The following is a 24,149-nucleotide window of genomic DNA, read 5'->3' on the forward strand; positions in this document are numbered from 1 at the left end:
AGATTGTAGAGAATTCTAGCACTTGGAGTTTAATCAACCAGAATATCCGTACAAATGGACACTACTCACTGGAGCCAGCACCATGGTGTAGCACATTAAGCCTCTACCTCTGGTGCCAGCATCCCATATGAGCGTTGGCTTGAGTTCTGGTGGATCTACTTCTGATCCAGCTTCCTGGGAAGGAAGTAGGGGGTTGATCCAAGGTCCTTGTCCCCTGCACCCACATGAGAGACCCAAAAGAGGCTCCTGAATCCCAGTTCCAGACCAGCCCAGCTCTGGCTGTTATAGCGGTTTAGAGAGGAACCAGCACATGGAGAATTTTTCCTCTTTCTCCTCTCCTCTTCTCACCTCGGTTCTGCCTTTTAAATACATGTATATATTTTAAAAAGAAAACTAAACATTATGATTTGTTGCAAGTTATTTTTTAGAATATAGAAATTTAACCCATTCATTCACTTGTATACAATCTAGAAATTAATGTTTATGTTCTAGAAACTTCCATGGTTTACCAAAACCCAACCTATAGTACCTAATAAACTAAGTTATACCAGGTAACCTCAAAAAAATAAAAACAGATACAGCTACCACAGCCCAAGAGAAATGAGTTTACCCACCAAACAGCAACAAAAATGGAGGCTGTAGAGCCCATGGGGCCCGACAGCATGTCTGACGCAGAGCTGGGTCGGGTAAGGAGTAGGGGACCATAGTCAGAGGTGGTGGTGAGGAGAAGGAGAGGGCCATGGCAGATTATATCATTGGCACCCAAGCAAGACCCGAAGCCTAAGTTTCAGGAGGATGAGCAAGTACTGTGCTTTCATGGGCCTCTTCTCTATGAAGTCAGTGTGTAAAGGCTGCTACAGAGAAGACACACAAGTGAAGTATTTTATACATTACAGTGGTTGGAATAAGAATCGGGCTGAATGGGTCCCAGAGAGCCAAGTGCTCACACACACGGATACCAATCTACAGAGACAGCGAGAACTTTCCAAAGCCAATCAGGAACAGTACGAAGAGGAGAAGATCAGAGGGGGCTGCCCCAGGAAAGACGACACCTGGCCTACAACAGAAACTTGTGGAAGTGAAAACAAAGAGAAACAAACAGAAAATACCTACAAATGGAGGTGGTGGTGGCACCAGGGAGACACCTCGGTTGCCTTGGAAGAAAAGGGGCCATGTAGATCCTACTGTTGGAAGTGAAGAGACATTCATGAACAGAGCAGAAGTTAAAGTGAAGATTCCTGAGGAGCTAAAGCCATGGCTTGTTGATGACCAGGGACTTAATTACCAAACAACAGCTCTTTTTCTTCCTGCCCAAAAAAAAAAAAAAAAGTGTGTATTTCATTCAGGAGATTATGCAAAATCACAAGAAATCTCCTGGAATCAGACAATAAGGAAATGGCTGTTAATCAAGCTGTAGCAGGGGTAAGAGAGTACTTCGATGTCATGTTGGGCACTCAGCTGCTCTACATGTTTGAGGGACCCCAGTATGCGGAGATCCTCTCTAATCACCCAGATGCACCCACATTCCAGGTATATGGGGACACCACATCTGTTGTGATTTCTGTGAGCCAGAGCAATGTTGGCCTTTGCACCTCTGGAAGATAAGGGCCCTGCTTTCTTACTGAATTACTCTCACGATTTCCTGGAAGAATTCTGCAACCTTGGCAAAGAATTCTGCAATCTTGGCTAGTGCCAGTGATCACGAAGTGGCTCTGGGAAACCCTGTGAGAGAGCTCGCTTGCTCACTCACTAATGTTTACATCTCTGGATACAGGTTTTTGTTCTTAGGTCTTCTCTTGCACAAATGATGCACTTCGAAGATGTGTAGTGTATAACAGAATTGTGTTTGGTTTCTGCTTGATTTTAAAAAGAAAAAATAAAAGGGGTTGCAGTACCTTAAGAAAAAAAAAAGGAACATGGGCACAACAGCTTAGGGGCTAAGTCCTTGCCTCGCCTGTGCCGGAATTCCATATGGGCACTGGTTTGTGCTCTGGTTGTTCCACTACCCATCCAGCTCTTTGCATGTGGCCTGGGAAAGCAAGTCACTCAACCTTTCAGAGTCCATTCTTTCCCTCCAATGATAGTGACAATATGAGTAATATCTAGCAACACCACAGAGGGTTGTTGCAAGGAACAAGTAGATAAGGCTCAAATAGCATCACTGAGAAAGTGCACACTGAGTGGAAGCCGTAACTTCTCACTGCTTTTCTCCATGGAACATATAAACCCCAGCAACTTCCAAAAGAGATGGGAGCCGATAGACAGTAAAGACCACATGCTCCACCAGAACATGATTGAACGAATCAGAAACGACTCATAACCAGGTAGAGGAAGGAGTACTTTTACTAAATTCCTAGACTGACAAAGCGATTGTAACCAAGAACCAAGTACCGCTGCGAGCTTCTGCTTAGTCCAGTTTAAAGGAAATCATACCAGGTTATCTAACCCAAGCTGAGAAGAATGTACCATTTTACAAAGACAAAAAGATGTCAGAAAGATGCAAATCAAGATTGTAAGGTGAGGCCCAGTGTGAGGCTCAGTGACTAAATCCTCACCTTCCACATGCCAGGATCCCGTATAGGCACTGGTTCGTGTCCCAGCTGCTCCACTTCCCATCCAGCTCCCTGCTTGTGCCCTGGGAAAACAGTCGAGGACAGCCCAAAGCCTTGGGAATCCAGCACCCACATGGGAGACCTGGAAGAGGCTCCTGGCTCCTGGCTTTGGATTGGCTCAGCTCTGGCCACTATGGCCACTTAGGGAGTGAACCAACAGATGCAAGATCTTCATCTCTTTGCATTTCCTCTCTGTAAATCTGCATTTCCAATAAAAAATAAATATCCTAAAAAAAGACTGGAAAGTGGACACCTAATGACTTCCCATCAAAACCCCCACAGAATTATCTTCATCGGAGGAGAGCAACAAATGGAGAATGACTCTCAGAACTAACGCCTGGGTAACTTTCTCAACTGAGCAGATGCTATCATTCTTTGGCCTTCTGGGAACTCCACAAGCAAGATGCCTCAGGCATCCTCCAAAAACTGCTGTCTCAGCCTTGGCTTATGGTTGGCTGGTGTTTGTCTTGCGTGGAGCACTGTCACTTCTTTGCAGCCAAAGCTACCATTCTGATTGTGTTTTGCCTTCAGGACCACACTCGTTATGCCACATTTCATCCTATTACAACTCTCCAAAGAAATGCTTCAAAACCTTGATCCTACTTCTGCTCTAAAATGTTGATCTATTTTTTTTTTATCCACCTACATGAAAGAGTGAGAGGTAAAAACAGAGACAGCAATTGATCTTCTAGCCTCTGGTTCACTTAAAAAAAAAAGATTTATTTATTTTTATTGGAAAGTCAGATATACAGACGAGAGACAGAGGGGAAGATCTTCCATTCAATGGTTCACTTCCCAAGTGGCCACAATGGCTGGAGTTGAGCCCATCTGAATCCAGGAACTAGGAGCCTCCTCCAGATCTCCCACGCAGGTGCAGGCTCCCAAGGCATCGGGCCATCCTCGATTGCTTTCCCAGGCCACAAGCAGCGAGCTGGATGGGAAGCAGGGCCGCCGGAACTAGAACCGGCAAGCATATGGGATCCCGGCATGCACAAAGCGAGAAAGTTATGGATTCGAGTTTTTAAATATTTTTAAAATTTTATCTGTTTGAGACATGAGATAGAGAAAGAGAGAGAGAGATCTCCCATTCAATAGTTCACTAGTCAAATGCCTGCAAAAGCCAGGGCTGGGTCACAACCTAACCTGGGAGCCAGGAACTCAATCCAGGTTTCCATTTGATTGACAGGAACCTACTCATGTAAGCCATGGCCTTGTTTTCCAGGGTCCACATTAACAGGATCAGAGCCAGGTACCCCGATGTGTGATGTGGGCATCTTGACTGGCATCTTTTTATTAAAAAAAAAAGATTTATTTTTTGGAAAAGCAGATGTACAGAGAGGAGATGCAGAGAGAAAAATCTTCCATCCTCTGGTTCACTTCCCAAATGGTAGCAATGGTTGGATTCTGGGTTGGTCTAAAGCTGAGAGCCAGGAGCTTCTTCTGGGTCTCCCATTTGGATACAGGGGCTCAAGGACTTGGACCATCTTCCACTGCCAGGTCATAAGCAGGCTGGATGGGAAGTGGAGCAGCTGGGACATGAACCTGTGCCTGTATGGAAGGCCAGCACTTGTAGGCAGACAGCCAACTGAGCCATCGCACTGGGCCCCCTTGACTGGCATCTTAACAGCTAGGATAAATGCCTGTCCCTGAAAAATATTTTTTTAATTACATCTGTGTTTAACATCACAGAGCTTTTCCTCTTGTCATTACTTCCTGATAATACAGTATAAAAATTTCTGTATTAGGCATTACAAATAATCTAGAAATGAGATAAAGTATATGGGAGAACACATATAAAGGTTCTACACAGGCACAACATCACTTTATAGCCGGGACTAGGCATCCTCAGATTATGGTAATCATAGGGTTTCTTAGACCTTATGATAGACAGACAACCATATGTTTACAAATACAGATGAGTATGTATGGATTTTGATTTTTTTCTACCAAAATAAACTTAACTCATTTTTTCGTGAACTTTTTGAAGTATCTTTGTGTATATGCTCACAACATATGCATATTACTCAAGCATACACACATATATTGTATGTGCATACATATTCATATAGTAACACATGCAAATACACACAGCACACACATTTACATGCACAAGTATGTGGACAATCACTCCCTAGTCTGCCTGCTACCTGGTGTGCGTGGCTTACAGCTTACCTCACTATGACACGAGGCACAGCTTCCTGGCCTTCATGTGGGATGTGACCTCCGACACGACTAGGAGGTCAAGGGGAATACATGTAGAACATGACCAGAAAGTCAAGGGATATAGACATGTCTTGTAGCCAATTACAGTGTCTTTGGTGGTTGGGGGGCCTTGCCGGAAGATGCCCTGCTGCCCTCCTCTTCCTCAGTCTTTGTAATTTATAACCTGTGCATAATAAAAGCGGACATTCCTCACTAGCTTGTCACCAGTGCTTCTTACAGCCAAAGAGCACCATCATTGTCTCATCCTCAGTGACTTGGGGGATGCTTGCAGGCTTAAACCCTGAGACAGATACGCCTAGACCTCCATATAGTACACACATAGATACGCATAGGTAGCTGTCATTTGTGACCAGCAAGTAGCTTCAAGTTTATTGATATAGTTCTCAGTTGTATCATCTTTGACATGTGTTCTTCCAAGTCCAGGCTTCTAACCACCATCACCTGAGCCAGAACAAATTCCTAAACAAACTAAACTTAAGCACACAGACACAAGGGTTGAGAAAGATGCAACAGAAATGACTATAAGGAAATAGACTCGTGGGCCGTCTCAGAACTTTACTCTTGGTTTCCTATTAATTATCAGAGGACCAAACAAGATCTCCTATTCTCTCAAAGGAAGGATGACTCTGCTTGGTGCCCAGGAAAAGGTACCAAGAAGGTGCCATCCTTTTCCCATAGCTGTTTCTTTTTCTAACTCCTCAGTGAGGGCCCCTGAGCCATCTATGCTGCATCCTACTTTTGAGATCCCATTTGGGATTTCTAACTTCTCTGCTTTAACCCTTTGGTCACAGCCCCCGCAACACCGTGCCTTTAAGGCTGTTCTCTAGGGAGTCCCCCTTGGGTGACACAGGAGGGAGTCAGCCATTGTAACTATGCTGTGTCTGTCATTCAGCTAGTCCAGGAATCTTCGGGGGACCAATGACAGGCTAGGGTCTAGTTGAGGTCACACGCTGGCTCTGGGCCAGCTCTCAGTTCTCCCAGACTCAAGTCAGCACACACCAAGGCAAGCCACCTTGTTGCGTCACCAAAGTGATTTTACGAAACATGGGGGCATGGAGTCGCTTGGGGTTGGCAGGTCACACTTTGTGTGTAAAGATTGAGGCCTGGAAACACCAAAGATCCATCAACGAGGGACAGCAAGTCTGGGTGATGGAATGCCACAGAGCTTTAGCACTACAGGTATCCCCAGAGAGCAGTTGCCTCTAGCTCCAACCTCTAATTTCCTTCTCCCATTCCTCCTCCTGCACCCAGGTCAAGAGATACTAGCCATGCAGACTCTGAGCTGTCCAAAGGTTCATTTTGCTAATTGAGGCCATTTATGATCCAACACACATGGAGAGAGGTCAGGGTTTACAAAACAGCAAAATCTGATGGGCACCAAATACAGGAAGTCGTCTGGCATGGGACAGGGAGAGATGACAACTACCTTCAGCCAAGCCATCTTATCTGCTAACCGGGTGAACCTCATCATGCTAAAACACGTGATGAAGTAAACTTTCAACCTAAAGGAAATCTGCTTTCTTTATGCTACCAGCTACAATTGTGCAAATGACATGAAATGTACAGAAATAAGATCCGTAGTCAAATCTAGGAAGGGGATTCTGTAGAGGCTCTTAGCTGGTTCCAATGAGCCTTAACATCCACTTGACTTAAACCACAGCAACCGACTTTTCTTAAAAGCCATTTTCAGGTACCAGCGCAGTGAGTTAAGCTACCAGCTGTGACACCATCATTCCCTATGAGCACTGGTTCAAGTCTCAGATGCTTCATTTCCAAGCTAGCTCCTTGCTAGGATACCTGACAAAGCAATGGAAGATGACTCAAATGCTTGGGCCCTTGCTACCCTTGTGTGAGACTCAGAAGCAGCTCCTGGCTTTGGCCTGGCCCAATCCTGGCCACTGTGGCCACTGTGGCCATTCAGGAACCAGTGGATGGAAGAGATCTCTCTTGGTCTTTTCTCTCTTTTTGTAACTCTCCCTTTCAAATACATAAACAAAAGTCTTTTAAAAAAACTTTTTATGGGAAGGAGAGGAGAGAAAAGAATGAATCTGGGACCCCTACATTTTATTTTGCCAAATAAGAACTTGAAAAACAATCACAATGATCATGATTATCACCACCATTATCACACAAAACATTTTATGGACTTTTTTTTTTAATTGGAGGTATTTGACCACAAACGGAAGGGTTTGAATCAACATAGCGCCGCCATAAAAACTTACACTTCTCTCCACATTTCTTTAGCTTCATCCCAGTGAACAATGCAAACTTGCACAAACCAAGCTGGATGCAGATGCAGACTGGGGACTGCTGCTGTCCTATGTCCTCGGGTCTTCTCCCAGGCTGGCCCTGAATGGCAGCTAAGTTGCAGGTCATTCACCGAGGTGCAGGCTCAGAGTCAGGATAGGCCAAATTGCTGATGGCTGGCAGAACTGCACATCCTGAAAAGCAGAAGACAGAGGGTTCCAAGTCTATAAAAGATGGCCCTGTACTCTACAACCCGGCTGGGGGCATTTGCAAGTGGGAAACCCTAGCCAAGGGCTTCCTTGGCTTCTATTCTTGCAATAAAAATGCAGCATCAGCTATATGTGCTTGTGGAGAATAAAAGCACAACCATCAACACATTCTAATCTATTGCATATTAATTCTAGACTTGCATTTTTTAAAGATTTATTTATTTTTATTGGAAAGGCAGATGTACAGACAGAAAGATCTTCCATGCTGCTGGTTCACTCCCCAAATGGTTGCAACGGCCAAAGCTGAGCTGATCCAAAGCCAGGATCCAGGAGCTTGTTCCAGGTTGCCCATGTGGGTGCAGGGTCCCAAGGCTTTGGATCATCCTCTAATGCTTGCCTTCCTAGGCCATAAGTTGGGAAGTGGAGTAGCCAGGACATAAACTGGTGCCCACATGGGATTCCAGTGCTTGAACGGGGGAGGATTTAGCCATTAAGCCAAAGCACTGGCCCCCAGACTTGCATTTATTACATCAAGGAAAAAATGCTGGCAAAGTAGCTTTCCAGTGCCTCTCCACTCCCCGACACGAAGTCACAAGCATCACCAGCTCTCAACTCGGACACTGTCAGAGAGACTGCAGTCCCTGGTACCCGGGTGACCTTTGGAAACAGGGTCTCTGCAGAGCATGAGCACTGGGGTGGGGCTCTTGTCCTTCCCCGAAACAGAGATAAAGGCATGACTCACACAAATGAACAAGATGTGTGACGATTGGTGGCAGTCACCCTGGCCACACGGCAGGGGTACCCGGAGCTGAGAGCAGCTGGGAGATGCAGGTGAGCAGCCTTCCCTTTGTAAGGTTCAGAGGGTCACCCCCCTACACCCTGCTCATACCTTGGTTTCATTCATAAGGCCTTTAGAATTGTTAAGGAGTCTAGTGTGCAGTCCCCTGTCACAGCCGACTGAGGGAACGAGTGCATAGACAAGTACAGATTCACCCACACAAGGTACATATGTGTGACAGCGATAGGATCCTAGCTGGGCCTGCCTGTGTGGTGTAGTGGATGAAGCTGCTGCCTGCAACACCAGCTTCCCATGTGAGCATTAGTTTGAGTCTTAGCTGTTCCACTTTTGATCCAGCTCCCTGCTAATGCACCTGAGAAAGCAGCAGAAGATGGCCCAAGTTTTTGGATTCCTGAAAGCACATGGGAGACCTGGATGAAGTTCCAGGCTCCTGAACTTGGCTTGTTTAGTCCCAGCTGCTATGATCATGTGGGGAGTGGATTAGCAGATGGAAGATCTGTCTCTGTTTCTTTCTCTGTAACTCTGACTTTCAAATAAATGTATAAATACATTTTTTTTAAAGATTTATTCATTTTTATTACAGCCAGATATACACAGAGGAGAGACAGAGAGGAAGATCTTCCGTCCGATGATTCACTCCCCAAGTGAGCCGCAACGGGCCGATGCGCGCCGATCCGAAGCCGGGAACCTGGAATCTCTTCCGGGTCTCCCACACGGGTGCAGGGTCCCAGTGCATTGGGCCGTCCTCGACTGCTTTCCCAGGCCACAAGCAGGGAGCTGGATGGGAAGTGGAGCTGCCGGGACTAGAACCGGCGCCCATATGGGATCCCGGGGCTTTCAAGGCGAGGACTTTAGCCGCTAGGCCACGCCGCCGGGCCCTATAAATACATTTTTAAAAAGATTGTATGTTGAGGTTGATGCAGTGGCTCAACAGCTTAATCCTATACTTGAAAGCACAGGCATCCCATATGGGCACTAGTTCTAGTCCTAGCTGCTCCACTTTCCATCCACCTGCTCGTGGCCGGGGAAAGCAGCGGGGGATGGCCCTGGTCCTTAGTACACCTGAATGAAACCCTTGACTTTGGATCAGCTCAGCTCTAGCCATTGTGGCCATTTAGATAGTGAACCAGCAGAGGGAAAATCTCTGTCTCGCCTTCCCAGTATAGATCTGCATTCTAAATAAAAATAAGTATTGAAAAAAAAATTATGTTAATCACTATATTGACTACAAATAATATATTCAAATATATATATACAAATAATATATTCTATACACTTCCTAGCAGCATGCTGAGAAGACAGTTGCAGCCATGACCACCACGCTTCCCTGAGCTGGGCTGTCCTCACTCAGACACAGGCACCTCTGAGTGGAGACGCTGATTTCATTTGCCTGTGCTTCTCTGCTCTTTGGGTTTGTCCTATGAGCTTACTGATTGTCTTGGTTGCCATTACAAACCAATGTCATGGAGCTCTTTAATCAGCCATTTGTGATACTTGGAACCAGGAAATAAAAACAATGTAAATAGTCTCTACCAAGCATGAGAAGCCAATATCCTCACCCACTCACTTAGAAAACCATCCTCTAATTAAATACTAGGTAATGCAAGATCCCCTGGGGCGTTTCAGCAAGTGCTTCCGCCTTGGACTCAGGCATGCACAATGACCAATGTCTGCACCTCTCAGAAAACAAAGCCCCAGGTCTCCAGAGCGCCATATTCAAGCTAAGCAGGGGGGAGATGGTAGAATCAAAACTGTTTTCTTTTTCTTTCAGTGTTTTCCCTTCTCAAAGGAAGTGACTAACTTTTCAAGACATTCATTTCTGAGGAAAGGTGTAATTAGAGTCTACAAAGAAAAGATGGGATCTTGAGCCTCTTCGACAAGGGAGAGAAAGAAGAAGCCAGAATTGGAAAATGTGTCTCAATGCAGAAGACATCCCCTGCACATGACAAAACACCAGGAAAACAGTCTCGTATATCGCATCTAACACTTCTCACAGCATCAGGTTAAGATAAGTTCTCATCTACATTTAAAATAGGAATTGGAGGGCTGGCGCTGTGGCGTAGTGCATGGAGCTGATGCCTGTGACACCAAACATCCCACTGGTTCAAGTCCTGGCTGTTCCACTTCTGATCCAGCTCTCTGCTAATTGCTCAGGAAAGCAGCAGCAAGTGCTTGGGCTCCGACACCAAGAGGGAAATCCTGGTAGATTCTGGTGGAGATCCAGGCTCCCAGTGTTACCCTGGCCAACCCTGGTTATTGTGGCCATTTGGAGAACAAACCAGTGGGTGAAAGAGCTCTGGTTTTCCCTGTCTGTTATTCTGTCTTTCAAATAATTGTTTCAAATCTTTCCAAAGATAAAAATTGAGATGTTAAAATGCCTACACAACCCTGAGCAACCTACAGATTCAAAGCAAGCTCTATGCCATTCTTTGCAGAACTAGAAAAAAGAATTCTAAAATTCACATGGAATTATGAAAGATCCAGTGTAGCCAATAATTCTAAGCAAAACACAAAAATTAAGCTGAAGACATAAAAATTTTAGTTTCTTTTCAGGTGTATAATGCTAAGTCAAACTGGCCAACTGGCCAAACAAATCTTCCTTTTAAAAACTGCAAAGGGGCCAGAACTGTGGTATAGCAGGTAAAGCTACTACTTGTAGCACTGGCATTCCATATGGGTACTTGTTCGACTTCTGATATAGCTCACTGCTAGTGTGCCTTGGAAAACAGGTTCCTTAGGTTCCTGCCCCCATGTGGGAGACCTGGAAGAAGCTCCTGGCTGGTGTAGCCATTTAGGCGAATGAACCAGTGGATGAAAGACCTCTCTCTGTGTCTCTTCTCTCTCTGTACCTCTACTTTTTGAATAAATATACATTTTTAAAAATCATGCAAGCTAAACATTGAGAGTTTGGGACTAAAAATCTGGCAAATGTCCCCAATCTAATCTCCATGAGTAAAATCCAAAAGAAACCTAGAATGGGAACAAACTCCCATTTTGAGGATGTCTCATTCCACTCACTGAAAGATCCTCTTTGACTACTGTCCATTCTTGATGTCCCTCCCAAGGACCTGACCCGGGCTCTAACCTTAAGCCTTCCCAAGCAAATGCCTCTTTGTACCCCGACTCTCTTTCTTCAGCAGGACTGTGCCCGAGGTGGAGGAAGCTAACAGACCTGAGATGGACAGGCAGCTGTGGCAGCTGAACCACAATTCAGTGCTAGCATGCAGGTGCCAGCACTCTGAGGTGCTGTGTGTGGCTGACTTTTAACCTACTTTAGGAAGAAAGCTGTAACTCCACAGCAGTCCCCAACAGGGAGCCCTGTGGCCTCTGAGAGCACATTTGGCAGTACTGGAGACAACTTTGGTCATCCTGGCTTGGGGATGTAGGTGTAGCGAGCTGGGATACCGCTAACCGTCCTATAACAGAGACCCCTCTGACCCCAAATGTCAGCAGGACTGAGGCTGAGACAGAACGAGGCTGACGCTGCACAGGACTGTGTGATTACGGACTCAATTCTACAACTGCACTATCCAATACGGCAGCTGCCAATCACAAATGAACTGTGGCTAGTGCAACAGAGGAAGTGAATTTGAAATTGTATTCAATTTTAATTAACTTTAAACACATTTAACTATAGTGCAGGCTAGAGAAGGAAGAGAAAGTATAAGATAGAGCTTAAAGGAACTTCAGCATTTAGACTTATGATTTGATTACTATGGAGGCAGACGAATGGGAGAATAGAGAAAGGGAAGACAGGATGGACGGAGAGAAGGAGAGAGAGACACTTCCAAAAACTAGTTTAACTCTCCAAATGCCCAAAATAGCTGGGGTGGTTGGACCAGGCCTAAGCCAGGAGTTGAGAAAAGATCGACCCAGGTCTCGCCCACGGATGTAGGGACCTAATCACTTACACCATCACCTGCTGCTTCCCACGGTGTGTGTGAGCAGGAAGCTGGAATCAGAAGCAGAGCCAGGACTCGAACCCAGGCACTCTGCTAAGGGAGGCCAAACGTCTGTCCTGGAACTCCAACACTGGCAGCACATTGATCAGGACACATCAAGAGAACACGAAACTTGCTGGCCTTGAGAGTCACATGGGAGCCTGCTGGACTCGGGGGTCCCATGGACTACTAGGTGACCACTTCATCCCAGCTTGCCCGGGACTTCCTTAGTTTCAGCATTGTAATTCCTATTTCCTAGAAAAAACACCTTAGCTCAGAAGTTTCAGTGCAGAGAGCTGGGGTGAGACCTGGGATCCTGTGTTTTTTATTGGGATGTCCCAAGAGAGTCTTCTGTGTTCCAAAGTTCGTGGGTCACTGCAGATCAACCAGAGAAGCAGCAGAAAGCCAGAGGGGTTATGGACTGCAGGGCCTCGGCAGCACAGACTCCGTGCTTGGCCAGAATGTCCCTGACTATCCCCAAAGAGCTAAGACCCCCGAGGTACACAATCCACCTCCAGCACCTGCTGAGGTCTGCAAGGGCTGGCTGCTCTGCCACCCAACAAGGAAGGGCTCTACTTCCTGAAGCCCTGCAAGCTACAGAAATCTGCCCTCGGCCCCCTCCCACGGTCAGCATCAGATTCCTGCTGAGGCAGTGAAAAGTGATACAGCTTAATCCCCTCTTTGGCTAAGGATTCTCTGTTGCAGAGTCTTGGCAAAGAGGGGGGACAATAAGGCTGGGTGAGCTCTATCACACCCAGAAGGTCAAAGTCTGTATCAAGCCTGCCCTTTTTTTTTTTTTAAGAAGGAAAAGAACTGCATGGGGGTGCGGCTAACATGACCTCCAGATCGAAGCCGCAAGTCACTGGGTACCCAAGTCACCCGGTACCCCAGTCCAACAAGATGAGACGAGGACAAGAAAGTGGAGGAGGAACATGACGACAACAGTGAGGAAGACGGGGAGGAAGATGACAGTAACATGGCTGAAGAGGAAGTAAATACTGACTCTGAAGCTTACCCCATCTCAGGTAATGATTATTACGGGATTAAGAACTGGCTGTCCTGTGAACCCCGCAGGACTAACAGATCTGTTGATTCAACAGAACCATCTTGGGAGTGTCATTAAGCAAACAGATGTTTAAGACGACAGCGATGATGACATGGGTCAAGACAACATTTTTGGCTTCATAAACCTCTTAAATGTGACTGAAAGAAAAGGTACCCAGTGTGCTGAGAAAATTCAAGAGCTGACTCTGGGCCCAGCGCAGTATCCTACTCTACTCATTAAAGTCCTCACCTTGCATGCACTAGGATCTCATATGGGTGCCGCTTCATGTCCTCGCTGCTCTGCTTCCCATCCAGCTCCCTGCTCGTGGCCTGGGAAAGCAGTGGAGGACGGCCCAAAGCCTTGGGACCCTGTACCCGCATGGGAGACCTGGAGAAGGTTCCTGACTCCTGGCTTCGGATTGGCTCAACTCCAGCCATTGTGGTCACTTGGGAAGTGAACCCGCAGACGGGAAAATCTTTCTGTAAAGAGTTATTTGAACAACTCATCTTGGACCTGGCGCCATTTCTTCCTCCTCAGAGCTCACAAAATTTGCGTCAGTCCCTTCGTCCACCAATCAGACGTAACCCGGCATTTCGCCTGAGAATCCCACCCCCAATCTCCAAGCTCCACCCCCAACCCCACCCACTTACCAATCATCCTTAGGCAATCATTTGTGAGACAGTCTCAGGCACCAATCCCCTGGGGCCTGCCCTCAATCCCTCCCAATCCCTGCCCCCCACACCTTGGGGACTCACCGGAATGAAAATAAAGGGCCTGCCCTCGCTCTCCCCCTTCTTTCTCTCACCACCGTCCTCCCGTGTCCCTTCTAAAGTACCTCGTTACTTCTGGTGTTTTTTTGGCTCACGGTTAAAGAACGAGGCTGCGAGTATTAGCTGTGTGTAACAACGTAATAACGTAAGAGCTTTAAGAACTTTAATTGCGTTAAATAACTAACCCTTTCTCTTTCTCTCCTTCTCTGTAAATTTGACTTTCCAAAATTAAATAAGTAAATCTTTAAAGAACTGTTTCTAAGTTTCTGTGAAAGGAGTTTGGAAAACAGTGTGGTTGAATAGCTGGACAAACTGTTAAAGGACTCCAGCAAGCCCCTGGGTTTTGTGTGGAGTGAAAGATTCATCAACACCCCTCCGGAGCTCACCCTGCCCAGGCACCTGCAGCTGCAGGAAGAGCTGGTGGAACCACCCAAGACCAACAAACCATGTGGGAAGTGCTGCTTCTACCTTCTGATGGGTAAGGCCTTTGTGGAAACAGGGGAAAGCAGTGCCAATAAGAAATGGAGCAACCAAAAGAAAGATGAATTCATGTCTGCAAATGCAGAGGAAGAATTTTTCTATGAGAAGGCAATCCTGAAGTCCAGCTACTCTGTGCAGGAGCAGAGCGACCCTCGTCTGGGAAGCCCCTGAGGCGTGTGACGGTAACTCCAGGTGATAAGAGGAACGAGATCATGGATAAACACAAAGAACATCTGTCCAACCTGCTTGCCATAGACAGGACTGAGCTTGTCTTTGTAAAACTTATCAGAAAACTCAGTGGAAATCTTCTGAAAAATTCATGACTTTATTAAATAAAGTTCTCTACAAATGTAGGTTTCTGTTCTATGTGGCTTTGACACATTTACCAAATATGCTTCTTTAAAGTTTTGGTCAAATTGTGAATGGATTATTAAAAACTTCCAATAAGAAAATCTTGAAATAGTCATTTAAATAACTCAGAAAAGCTTCTTTTTTATTTAAGAGAAAAAAAAGGAAGAGTAAAAGAAACTCCTGGGCCCATATCTGAGACACTGGCTTGGTTGCGACTAAAACAGATCGCCATAACTGTCAACAGCAATCACAAATAGAAGTTCCAAAGTGGCAAGTCCCTAAACGCTATCATGACAGTGGGATCCAGCTGTGTACAAACTGAACTCTGATCCTACTTTGAGCAATTAGGGAGCCCTGGGAAAGAAAAGCAAATTCACACAGACCTTACAGCCTGTTCCCTGAAGTGGCTCTAGTACCCTGGAGCAATAATGTCCCTTCCCTGGGCACATGACAGAAGCCATGGAGCCATGTTCCATTCCAGTTGCCATGTTACCATTCACCGAGGCAATATTGTGGTTTACAGTAAATACATATACAATCTTCACCCTGGACTTCTGGCACACAACTTCTAAAATCTTTGTCATTTCCTGGGCAATCAGAGGACCAGCAGACTCTACGTAATGCTTGGTCTTTGACCCCATGTACTGCCACAGGGCTCTGAATGTCTTAGAATTCTCTGTGATTGGAGCATCTTGTGCTCTGGAGAGCCCAAGGGCAGACGCTGCCGACCAGAAAAACCAAGTCCTGAGCAGAGGAGCTTTCATTCTCAGAGAAGGGGAGCTGAAGGTCAAGTTAATAATTGATCACACCCACATAATAAAACCTCATAAAAACCCCAGAACCATGAGATGCAGGGAACTGCATGCTGAGCAGAGCCATGTGCCAGGAGTGGGGTGCACACAGCTCCAAAGGGACAGCAGCTCCTACAGGGGTCCCTCCTGGAGATCGCCCTATGTATCCCTGCATCTGGTGTCCATCTGTATCTTTTCCAACAAACCAGTAAGTGCATTTCCATTCAACAAATGATGGAAAGCAAAGCTCATTGGTGCTCCCTTTAATTAACTGGCCAATCAACCACTCCAGAGCCAATGTAAGGGACGACCCAAAGCCTTGGAACCCTGCACCCTCGTGGGAGACCCGAAAGAAGCTCCTGGCTCCTGGCTTCCAATCAATTCAGCTCAGGCCATTGAGGCCATATCGGGAGCGAACCCAGGAGACGGAAAAATCTTTGTCTCTCCTTCTCTCAGTAAATCTGATCTGAGCTATTTTTGACTCAACCATTTGAGTTTCAATTCTGTTCACTCTCATGAACCTCATCAGCTGTCTATACAACCACCTCCACAACTCCCTAGAACATTTTCTCCTGCTTACAGAATGAGGTACTACCTAATTGTAGAATCACATAGGGAGGCTAAGATCTTGAAATCACAATTGTTACCATGTTTGTACTGTGACAAGGGGCCCAGAAATGTGACCGGCATCTCAAGTTGGGGACTGTCCTGTGGGTTCAACACTAACCACAGACAGATGGTGCCAGAATGACAGGAGTCGTGGGTAACAAGCTGGTATGGGAGAACGGGTCAAGGTGGGAGAAGCCCCACACCTCTCATTGCGGAAATGTCCTGTCTTCAGAGTGTGGCAGGAGAAAAGGGTTCTGCTTTTTCCCTAACAGACAACATACAATGCAATGAACATACACTTGCAGTCCATGACGGCGAACTACATTAAGATGCAAAAGTAATTCCTAGAAAGTGGAGAAGGGAAGAACTCCACTACAGGGAAATGTTGAGATGATAATTTCCTTCTCGGGATCCAGAAGCTTCTGTCCGAGCTTTGGGAAACTACGAGAAGTTGACAGAAGGGAAATGCCTGGCTGTCTGGCACCGTAGTTACAATTCTGCCCAAGACACCCTCATCACGCCCTGTCCAACAGCCTGGGTTCACATACTGGGTCTGCCCTGTCCAACAGCCTGGGTTCACATACTGGGTCTGCCCTGTCCGACAGCCTGGGTTCACATACTGGGTCTGCCCTGTCCGACAGCCTGGGTTCACATACTGGGTCTGCCCTGTCCGACAGCCTGGGTTCACATACTGGGTCTGCCCTTCATTTCTACTTGTTGCTAATGCAAACCCTGGGAGGCATCAAGCAATGGCTCAAGTCCACGGGTCCCTGCCCACCTGCCTGGTAGATCTGCATTAAGTCCCAGGCTCTTGGCTTCCATCTGGCCTGGCTGCAGCTGTTGCAGGCATTCAGACTACAAGTCAGGAGAGATCTCATTCTCTCTCTCATCTCTCTGCTTTCAAATAATTTCAAAAGGGATGTGGGCTCTCAGAGCTGCTGGGGTTGGGCAGAAATGGCCTCAGCCCCCTGACCCCGACCCTGACAACTGGGCAGTCCCCGATCTGCACTGGGGTCCATAGTGAAGGAGCAGGTGGTAGTCACTTCCCCTATCCCCTGCCACCTGTTTCAGCTGGCCTACTGTGGATGGGGTAGCCTCCCAAACACCAGGTCACACAAAATGCTCCAAAATAAACACTATATAGCAGGAGCAAAGAGGAACCTGTGAGGAATAAAGCACAACACTTACAATCAACACAAGCTCAGAATTGCTTCTGAGGGGTCCGGCATGATGGCTCAGTGGCTAAATTCTCACCTTCCATGTACCAGGATCGCACATGGGCACTGGTTTGTATTGTAGATGCCCCACTTCCCATCCAGCTCCCTGCTTGTGGCCTGGGAAAGCAGTAGAGGACGGCCCAAGGCCTTGGGATCCTGCACCTGCGTGGGAGACCCAAAAGAAGCTCTTGGCTCCTCGCTTTCAGCTTAGCTCAGCTCCAGCTTTTGCAAGCTGCAACCAGCAAATGGAAGACCTTTCTCTCGGTCTCTCCTTCTCTCTGTAAATCTGTCCTTCTGATAAAAATAAAGTAAATCTTTTAAAAAAAAAAAGATGTGGGATGCCCTGTCCCACATCAAAGGCCCTAGTTTGAGTCCCAGTTTTGCTCCTAGCTTTTTGCTAATGCACACACCGGGAGGCAACACACTCACTAATGCACCCGAATGCATGTGCCATTAAAAGCAAAGCTTGTAAAAAAAAAAAAAAAAAAAAGCAATGCTTGTTTGTTCTGGCATTCGTAATGCCATAAAAGCATAGGTATATTCTTTGCCTGTCACCTGCTTATAGAAATGGTTTTTCCTACTGACTGGCATTCCGACGGCTCAGGTTTATTGCAGCAAACACTGAAACTTTGGTGTCAGGGAGTCAACTGAGCGTACCAGAGTTGCTCCTGCCTCCTCATGCTGGGAATCTTAGCAAAGATGATGGAGTGAGCAACTCCTGCAAGTGCTACACAGACATCAGCACTCCTAGCCACACCCTGTCTTCCGAGGGAGGATCTGCCCTGGAACATCATGCCTGCACCCCCTACTTTCCACATCCATCTCCACCAGGCTCCTTGCATTTCAGTGCACAAACAACAAGAACAATGATAAGAGGCATAAAGAGGCCAGCCAACACAGTGGCTTAACAGGCTAATCCTCCACCTGCAGTGTCAGCATTCCACATGGGCACTGGCTCAAGTCCCAGCTGCCCCACTTCCTCAATTCAGCTTCCTGCTTATGACCTGGGAAAGTAGGAAAGTAACAGCAGATGTTTTAAGTCCTCCCACACTCACATTGGAGAACTGAAAAGAAGCTCCTGGCTCCTGGCTTCGGATCAGCCAAACTCTGGCCGTTGAGGCCATCTGGGCAGTGAAACAGTGGATGGGAGACCTCTCTATCTCTCCTCTCTTTGTAACTCTACTTTCCAAATAAAAATAAATAAAGGTTTATTGATTTTTAAAAGTTTTTTTTTTATTGGAAAGTCAGATTCACAGAGAGAAAGAGCGACAGAGAGGAAGATATTCCATCTGATAATTCACTCCCCAAGTGGCCATAATGGCCAGAGCTGAGCTGATCTGAAGCCAAGAGCCAGGAGCTTCTCCTAGGTCTCCCATACGGGTACAGGGCCACAAAGCTTTGGGCCATATTCTACTGCTTTCCCAGCCCACAAGCAGGGAGCTGGTTGGGAAGTGAGGCAGCCAGGATAGGACCAGCACCCATTTGGAATCCCAGCGCATGCAAGGCAAGGTCTTTAGCCACTATGCTACCATGCCAGGCCCTATATAAACCTTTTTAAAACAACTAATAAGCATGAAGGCCATTTATTGTATGCCAACAGGCATGCCTGACACCAATATTCCCAGCAGAATCTTTAAGAAACCTTAATGGGGCCGGGCGCGATGATGTAGTGGTTAAAGTCCTCGCCTTGCATACCTGGGATCCCATATGGGCGCCAGTTCTAATCCCAGCGGCCCCACTTCCCATCTAGTTCCCTGCTTGTGGGCTGGGAAAGCAGTTGAGAACGGCCCAAAGCCTTGGGACCCTGCACCCGCGTGGGAGACCCGGAGGAGCTCCTGGCTCCTGGCTTTGGATTGGCTCAGCTCTGGCCATTGCGGCCACTTGGGGAGTGAACCATCGGATGGAAGATCTTCCTTTCTGTCTCTCCTTCTCTCTGTATATCTGTCTTTCCAATAAAAATAAATAAATCTTATATTTATATAAAAAAAAGAAACCTTAATGAGGTGAACATCAAGGCCCAGAGAGGTGAAGTCATTTGCCAGGGTCACACAGCTTAAGAAAACAATTGGTTTAGAGCTCTCCGTCTGTGCCTGCAGGCCTTGAATGTGGAACATCATCCTTCTTCTCATCACTACTATCAGAAAAAGAAGAGAAGGACAGAAAGGGCGAGGAGGGAGTAAGTTACCACTTATTAAGGGTTTATGGTGCACCAAGTTTTCTAATTAGTTTTGAGCTTTGGTCACAGTACCCATTCCACAGGCTAGGAAAGCAAGGCAAACAGTGTCCAGATTCAGCCAGAGTCTCTAGTGCGGCACCTCCTGGGCTTGCCCTCCCTACTCACACGCTCACTTCCCCCGTCCCACTTCCCCTCTACCAAAGATTTACATGCCAAAGGTCTGCATCTACAGGCAGTAAACACCACAGGGCCGCCCCGCTTCCATCATCCTCCCATAACACCTGCATGAGCATCCCTGTCACCTCTGTAACCGGCTTCCCACTCCCTCCCTCATTCCACACCCAGGGTCCCGGAAGAACACGGATCCCCATGAAACTCCTCTCTACAATACAGTCCAAAGCCAGGACAGGCAGACAGCAGATCTCATCTCTGCCCAGGACCTGAAGCCCAACCTCCCACGTACAGTGCTCCCTGCTGTCCAAGCTGTGCTTCCCCCTGTCTGGGTTGTGCTCCCTACTGTCAGGGAGTTGCTCACCCAAGCAGTGACAGTTTTATGGCACCTGTCCCCGGTGCCCATGACCACCTGGGGCTCACCTGGCAGAAATGCCCATCAGTCTTGGCTCTGGAACATCATGGCGGCACCTGCAGCTGCCTTGCCTGAAATTTACAGAGAAGCAGCCTGGGCTCACTCAGGCTCCAAGCTGTGCATTTCTCTCTTCCCCAAGTCAGGCCCCTCCTTCACATCCAAGTTCCCTCCCCATTTAAGCACAATCAAAAGCACAAAGTCCTGTCTAAAGGCTACTTCATCTTTTGGACACCATAAGGAAGTTAGGTAGATTTTTTTTCTTTGAACGTCAGAGTGAGGTCTTCCAGGAAGACAGCTGAGCACATTCTTCTAGAACACGTGGTTCCACTAAACACTCCCCCACCCCACCACAGGGATACCTGTCACTTTGTTCCCTAACCTGCGTCCCCTGGGGCGAAACTCTAATGCCACAGGTTTCACCTACGGCTATGATCACCAAAGGCAATGCCCGGTAAAGGACTGGTGGCAGGAAATCACTCCAAGGGACCTGTTTGGGCCGCTTGAATTCACATCCTGGCTCCAAGGCCTCTTGGAGCTGCAATTTCACCTCCCAACATGGGGAAAATGGGAACATACCCTAAGGTTCAGAGAGTGGGTGAGGGCTACAGAGGCTGCCCTGGAGACAAACTAGACTAGTTCAGTCTTACACCATGTCTACCTACCTACAACTAACTCACTTTTCCAGCCAGAAGCCCTGGTCATATCTGGGGGGTGGAAACTTCACAATGCTAGAGGAAGAATGAAGGATACATATGCCTGGAAAAATTTTCAAGGCTGGAAAAAATCTCTATATTTTTGTGAATATCAAAACACCTTCTGCTTCCTATGACATTTGAATCTGGGTGAGTACCATTTAACAGAAAAAAAGAGCATGCCCTACTTTGGCAATTCACAGGAATTCACGTTAACAGTCACGTTGAAATCAGAGGAGAAATAAGAGATTCCTGTTTCACCTGGATGCTGGGTTCCCTCCTGCCAACCCTTGCAGAGTGGAGCCAACTGGAGCCAAGGCCAAAAAATGACAAAGCATGAGGTAGGCATGGGGGAGGGTGGAAATAGGACTTGGTGGTGGCACAGCATTCTGATCATCTACCTGCAGTGCCAGCATCCCATGTGGATGCCAGTTCGAGTCCCAGTTTCTCCCTGCTTATGGCCTGGAAAAGCAGCGGAGGATAGCTCAAATCCCTGGGACCCTACACCCATGTGGGAGTCTGGGAAGAAGTTCCCAGCTTTGGATAGGTGCAGTGCTGGCCATTGTAGCCATTTGGGGAAAGAACCAGCAAATGAACAACCTCTCTCTATATAAAATCTGTCTTTCAAATAAAAATAAACCAATCTTTCGGGGACGAAACAGTCACTGATCTGTTTGTAGGTAAAATGTAGCCCATTCTCGGCCTGGGCTCTGTTTGCCACTGTGGCCTAGCTAACTGTTGTGTGGCAAGCATGTGCATTGTAGCAATGTTTACCAGCATTCCCGGCTAACAGAACAGACCAATCTAGAACATCTCAGAGAATGGGCTAAGGTTTCCCGGGAGGCCAGATGCCCTCCCGCTGAGAGCAGCTCCCATTGGTGACTTCAAATTCCAGGACTAGACCCATGTCCCGGCTTCCCACTGCGGAATATTAGGCCGTCAGCACCCTAAGACTTCCTCTGGCAGCCATCACTCCTTCTAGAATTCAGACACACCGTTTCTGGCTCATGACCGAGTCTGCCCTATAAACCGTGTCTGTTTCTGTGTTGCTTTGTCAGTAGTTGGGTTGTAAACTGCCAACAGTGGCTGGGTGACACACACGACACCTATCTGTGACCAGCCAACAGTCAGCAGAGCACGAGAAAGACACATGTCCAAGGTCACCGGGAAATGTGGACATTTTGGCAGTGAGGGTCCCAGACCGGGCAGTGTGGGGGCAGGGGCTGAGGAAGGAACTTGGGCATGGAATGAGGAAGGCAGGAATTTAGACGATGGATGTGAAGAAGGCAGTACAGGACCAGGTGCTGCACAAGGAGTGACAGCTCTACCTCTGGGCTCAAGCAGGGAAATGAGCCCGTGACCGTGGACGAAAGCACTTCAATGCTCATAGAAGACGTGTTCAAAGGTCAGCTTACTATGATGCAAAAAGCTTGAAATCCATGCATTGTATTTTCCTGAGACTTTCTTTTGTGCAGGTTAATACTAAATTAACATAAACAGATTCCATGTAGTTCATGGAGAACAACATATTCATTGCTTTAATAATAGACATGGTTAATTTTTTTTGAAGATCTCACGTATGTGTGGATTTCAAGATAAGCTTGCCTTTAAACTCCATTTCTACAGTTTCTGAAGCAGCCTTGCATAGCCATGAGCCACAGTGACCAGTACACTGTCCTGGCCACCATGGGTGCTGACTATTGTAACTCACAGGAGGCCTGGGAGTTAGGGACTGTCAAGAGTTTTCCTAGCTCACAGGGAAATTGGCCCAAGGCCACCCAGGGAAGAAGTGACAGAAGCAGGTTGTGCAGGCAGGTGTTCTGGATCCAGAACTCAAGTTCTACAGGCCAGTGGGCAGAACTTAGCCCAAAGGGTACCCACAGTTAGCAGAACAGAGTCCCATGAAATTGCTCCTACTCTAAGGCTAGGAGCCCCTCCCAGCCAAGAGGCCACACTAAACAGGTGGGGCTTAGACAACCAAGGCTCATGTGGGACACCAGCTTCCCAGACAGTGTCCCATCACATGCCACCATTCATGTCCCCAGACACTGCCCCGGCACACCGAATGGCAGTATTTGCCTTCTCTGAAGCCAAACCCTCCAATGATGGGACAGGCGGCGATCCCTGGAAGAAGGGGTGCAAAGAAAGTGTGGCCAAACAGTTGCAACAGAGTAACTGAGCACTGCTGTAGAACCCCCAAGTGGGGGTCTCCTCACCCCACACACACAGAAAAGCCAAGTCCTGCCTTCTCTGAGGAGTCAGGAGCATAGATTCCTCTTGGCTGAGGTCTGGGATAACAGGGCCATGTGATCAGCTCACATCCAAGTTCCTGGCTGGTCTGTGGAACTTGTGCCCTTGCTGTGATGGTCAGTGATGCTGTGCTCTTCAGGGAGTTGGTGGTAACCAGGTGGGCTCCAGCTAATCTGGCAGTTACATGAAAATGGCAGGCCCAGCGCAATAGCCTAGTGGCTAAAGTCCTTGCCTTGCACATGCCAAGATCCCATATGGGCACTGGTTCTAATCCCCATGGCCCCACTTCCCATCCAGCTCCCTGCTTGTGGCCTGGGAAAGCAGTCAAGGTTGGCCCACAGCTTTGGGACCCTGCACCCACATAGGAGACCCGGAAGATCTGGGCTCCTGGCTTCAGATCAGCTTGGCTCCAGCCATTGTGGCCACTTGGGGAGCAAATCAATGGACAGAAAATCATCCTCTCTGTCTCCCTTCCTCTTTGTATATCTGACTTTCCAATAAAAATAAATAAATCTTTAAAAATAAATAGTCAATCTTTAAAAAAAAATGGCAGTGACTTCTGCCTGGACCTGGGATTCCCCCAGAAGAATCCCTCCAGATTTTACGTCAAGGTTCCTCTCTCCTGGAGAAGCAGTCGGTTGCTCAAGTCCTGTGGTTGGAACCCTAGAGGGCAGGTTGTGTTGCTCCCTCACCTTGTAAACAACTTCCCATCCAGCTCCCTGCTCAAGTGCCTGGAAAAGCAGATGATGATGCTCCAAGTCCTTGGGACCCTGCACCCACATGAGAGACCTGGAAGAAGTTCCTGGCTCCTGGCTTTTGATTGGCTCAGCTCCAGCCATTGCAGCTACTTGGGAAGTGAATCAGTGGACGAAGATCTTCCTCTCTGTCTCTCCTCTCTGTTATCTGACTTTCAAAAAAAAATATTTTTGAAGTTAAAAGTACTTTATATTCATTGGCCAGGTATTTGCCGAGCAACAAGGGCGTGCCAGGCACCAGGGATGTCTATGCAAACAGCAGCATGCTCCACTATGCAGGCACCTGTGTGTGATCGCTGAGTTGATTATTGTTTTGGAGGCCTGTGCTGTGGCCTACCAGGCTAAACCTCCACCTGGGGAGCTGGCGTCCCATATGGCCCCGGTTCAAGTCCCAGC

General features: G+C 47.4%; 1 protein-coding gene and 1 pseudogene across 2 annotated transcripts in view; one reads left to right on the forward strand and one right to left on the reverse strand.

Annotated features, from left to right (window-relative positions):
- Nucleotides 1-24,149, reverse strand: part of TMC5 (transmembrane channel like 5) — a 65,669-nt gene that overhangs the window by 39,490 nt on the left and 2,030 nt on the right. The window contains exons 1-2 of one of the 2 annotated variants that reach the window (XM_058681233.1): nucleotides 20,065-20,213; nucleotides 7,058-7,276 (exon numbers count right to left, since the gene is read on the reverse strand). The gene's annotated coding sequence lies outside the window, so the exon portion shown is untranslated. Of the gene's footprint in view, nucleotides 1-7,057; nucleotides 7,277-20,064; nucleotides 20,214-24,149 lie in introns of those variants that run through there. The other variant, XM_058681234.1, reaches the window with a different exon arrangement.
- Nucleotides 630-14,649, forward strand: LOC118757498 (uncharacterized; annotated as a pseudogene).

Source organism: Ochotona princeps, chromosome 24 (genome assembly GCF_030435755.1).
Source record: "Ochotona princeps isolate mOchPri1 chromosome 24, mOchPri1.hap1, whole genome shotgun sequence".
NCBI classification, from domain to species: Eukaryota; Metazoa; Chordata; class Mammalia; order Lagomorpha; family Ochotonidae; genus Ochotona; species Ochotona princeps.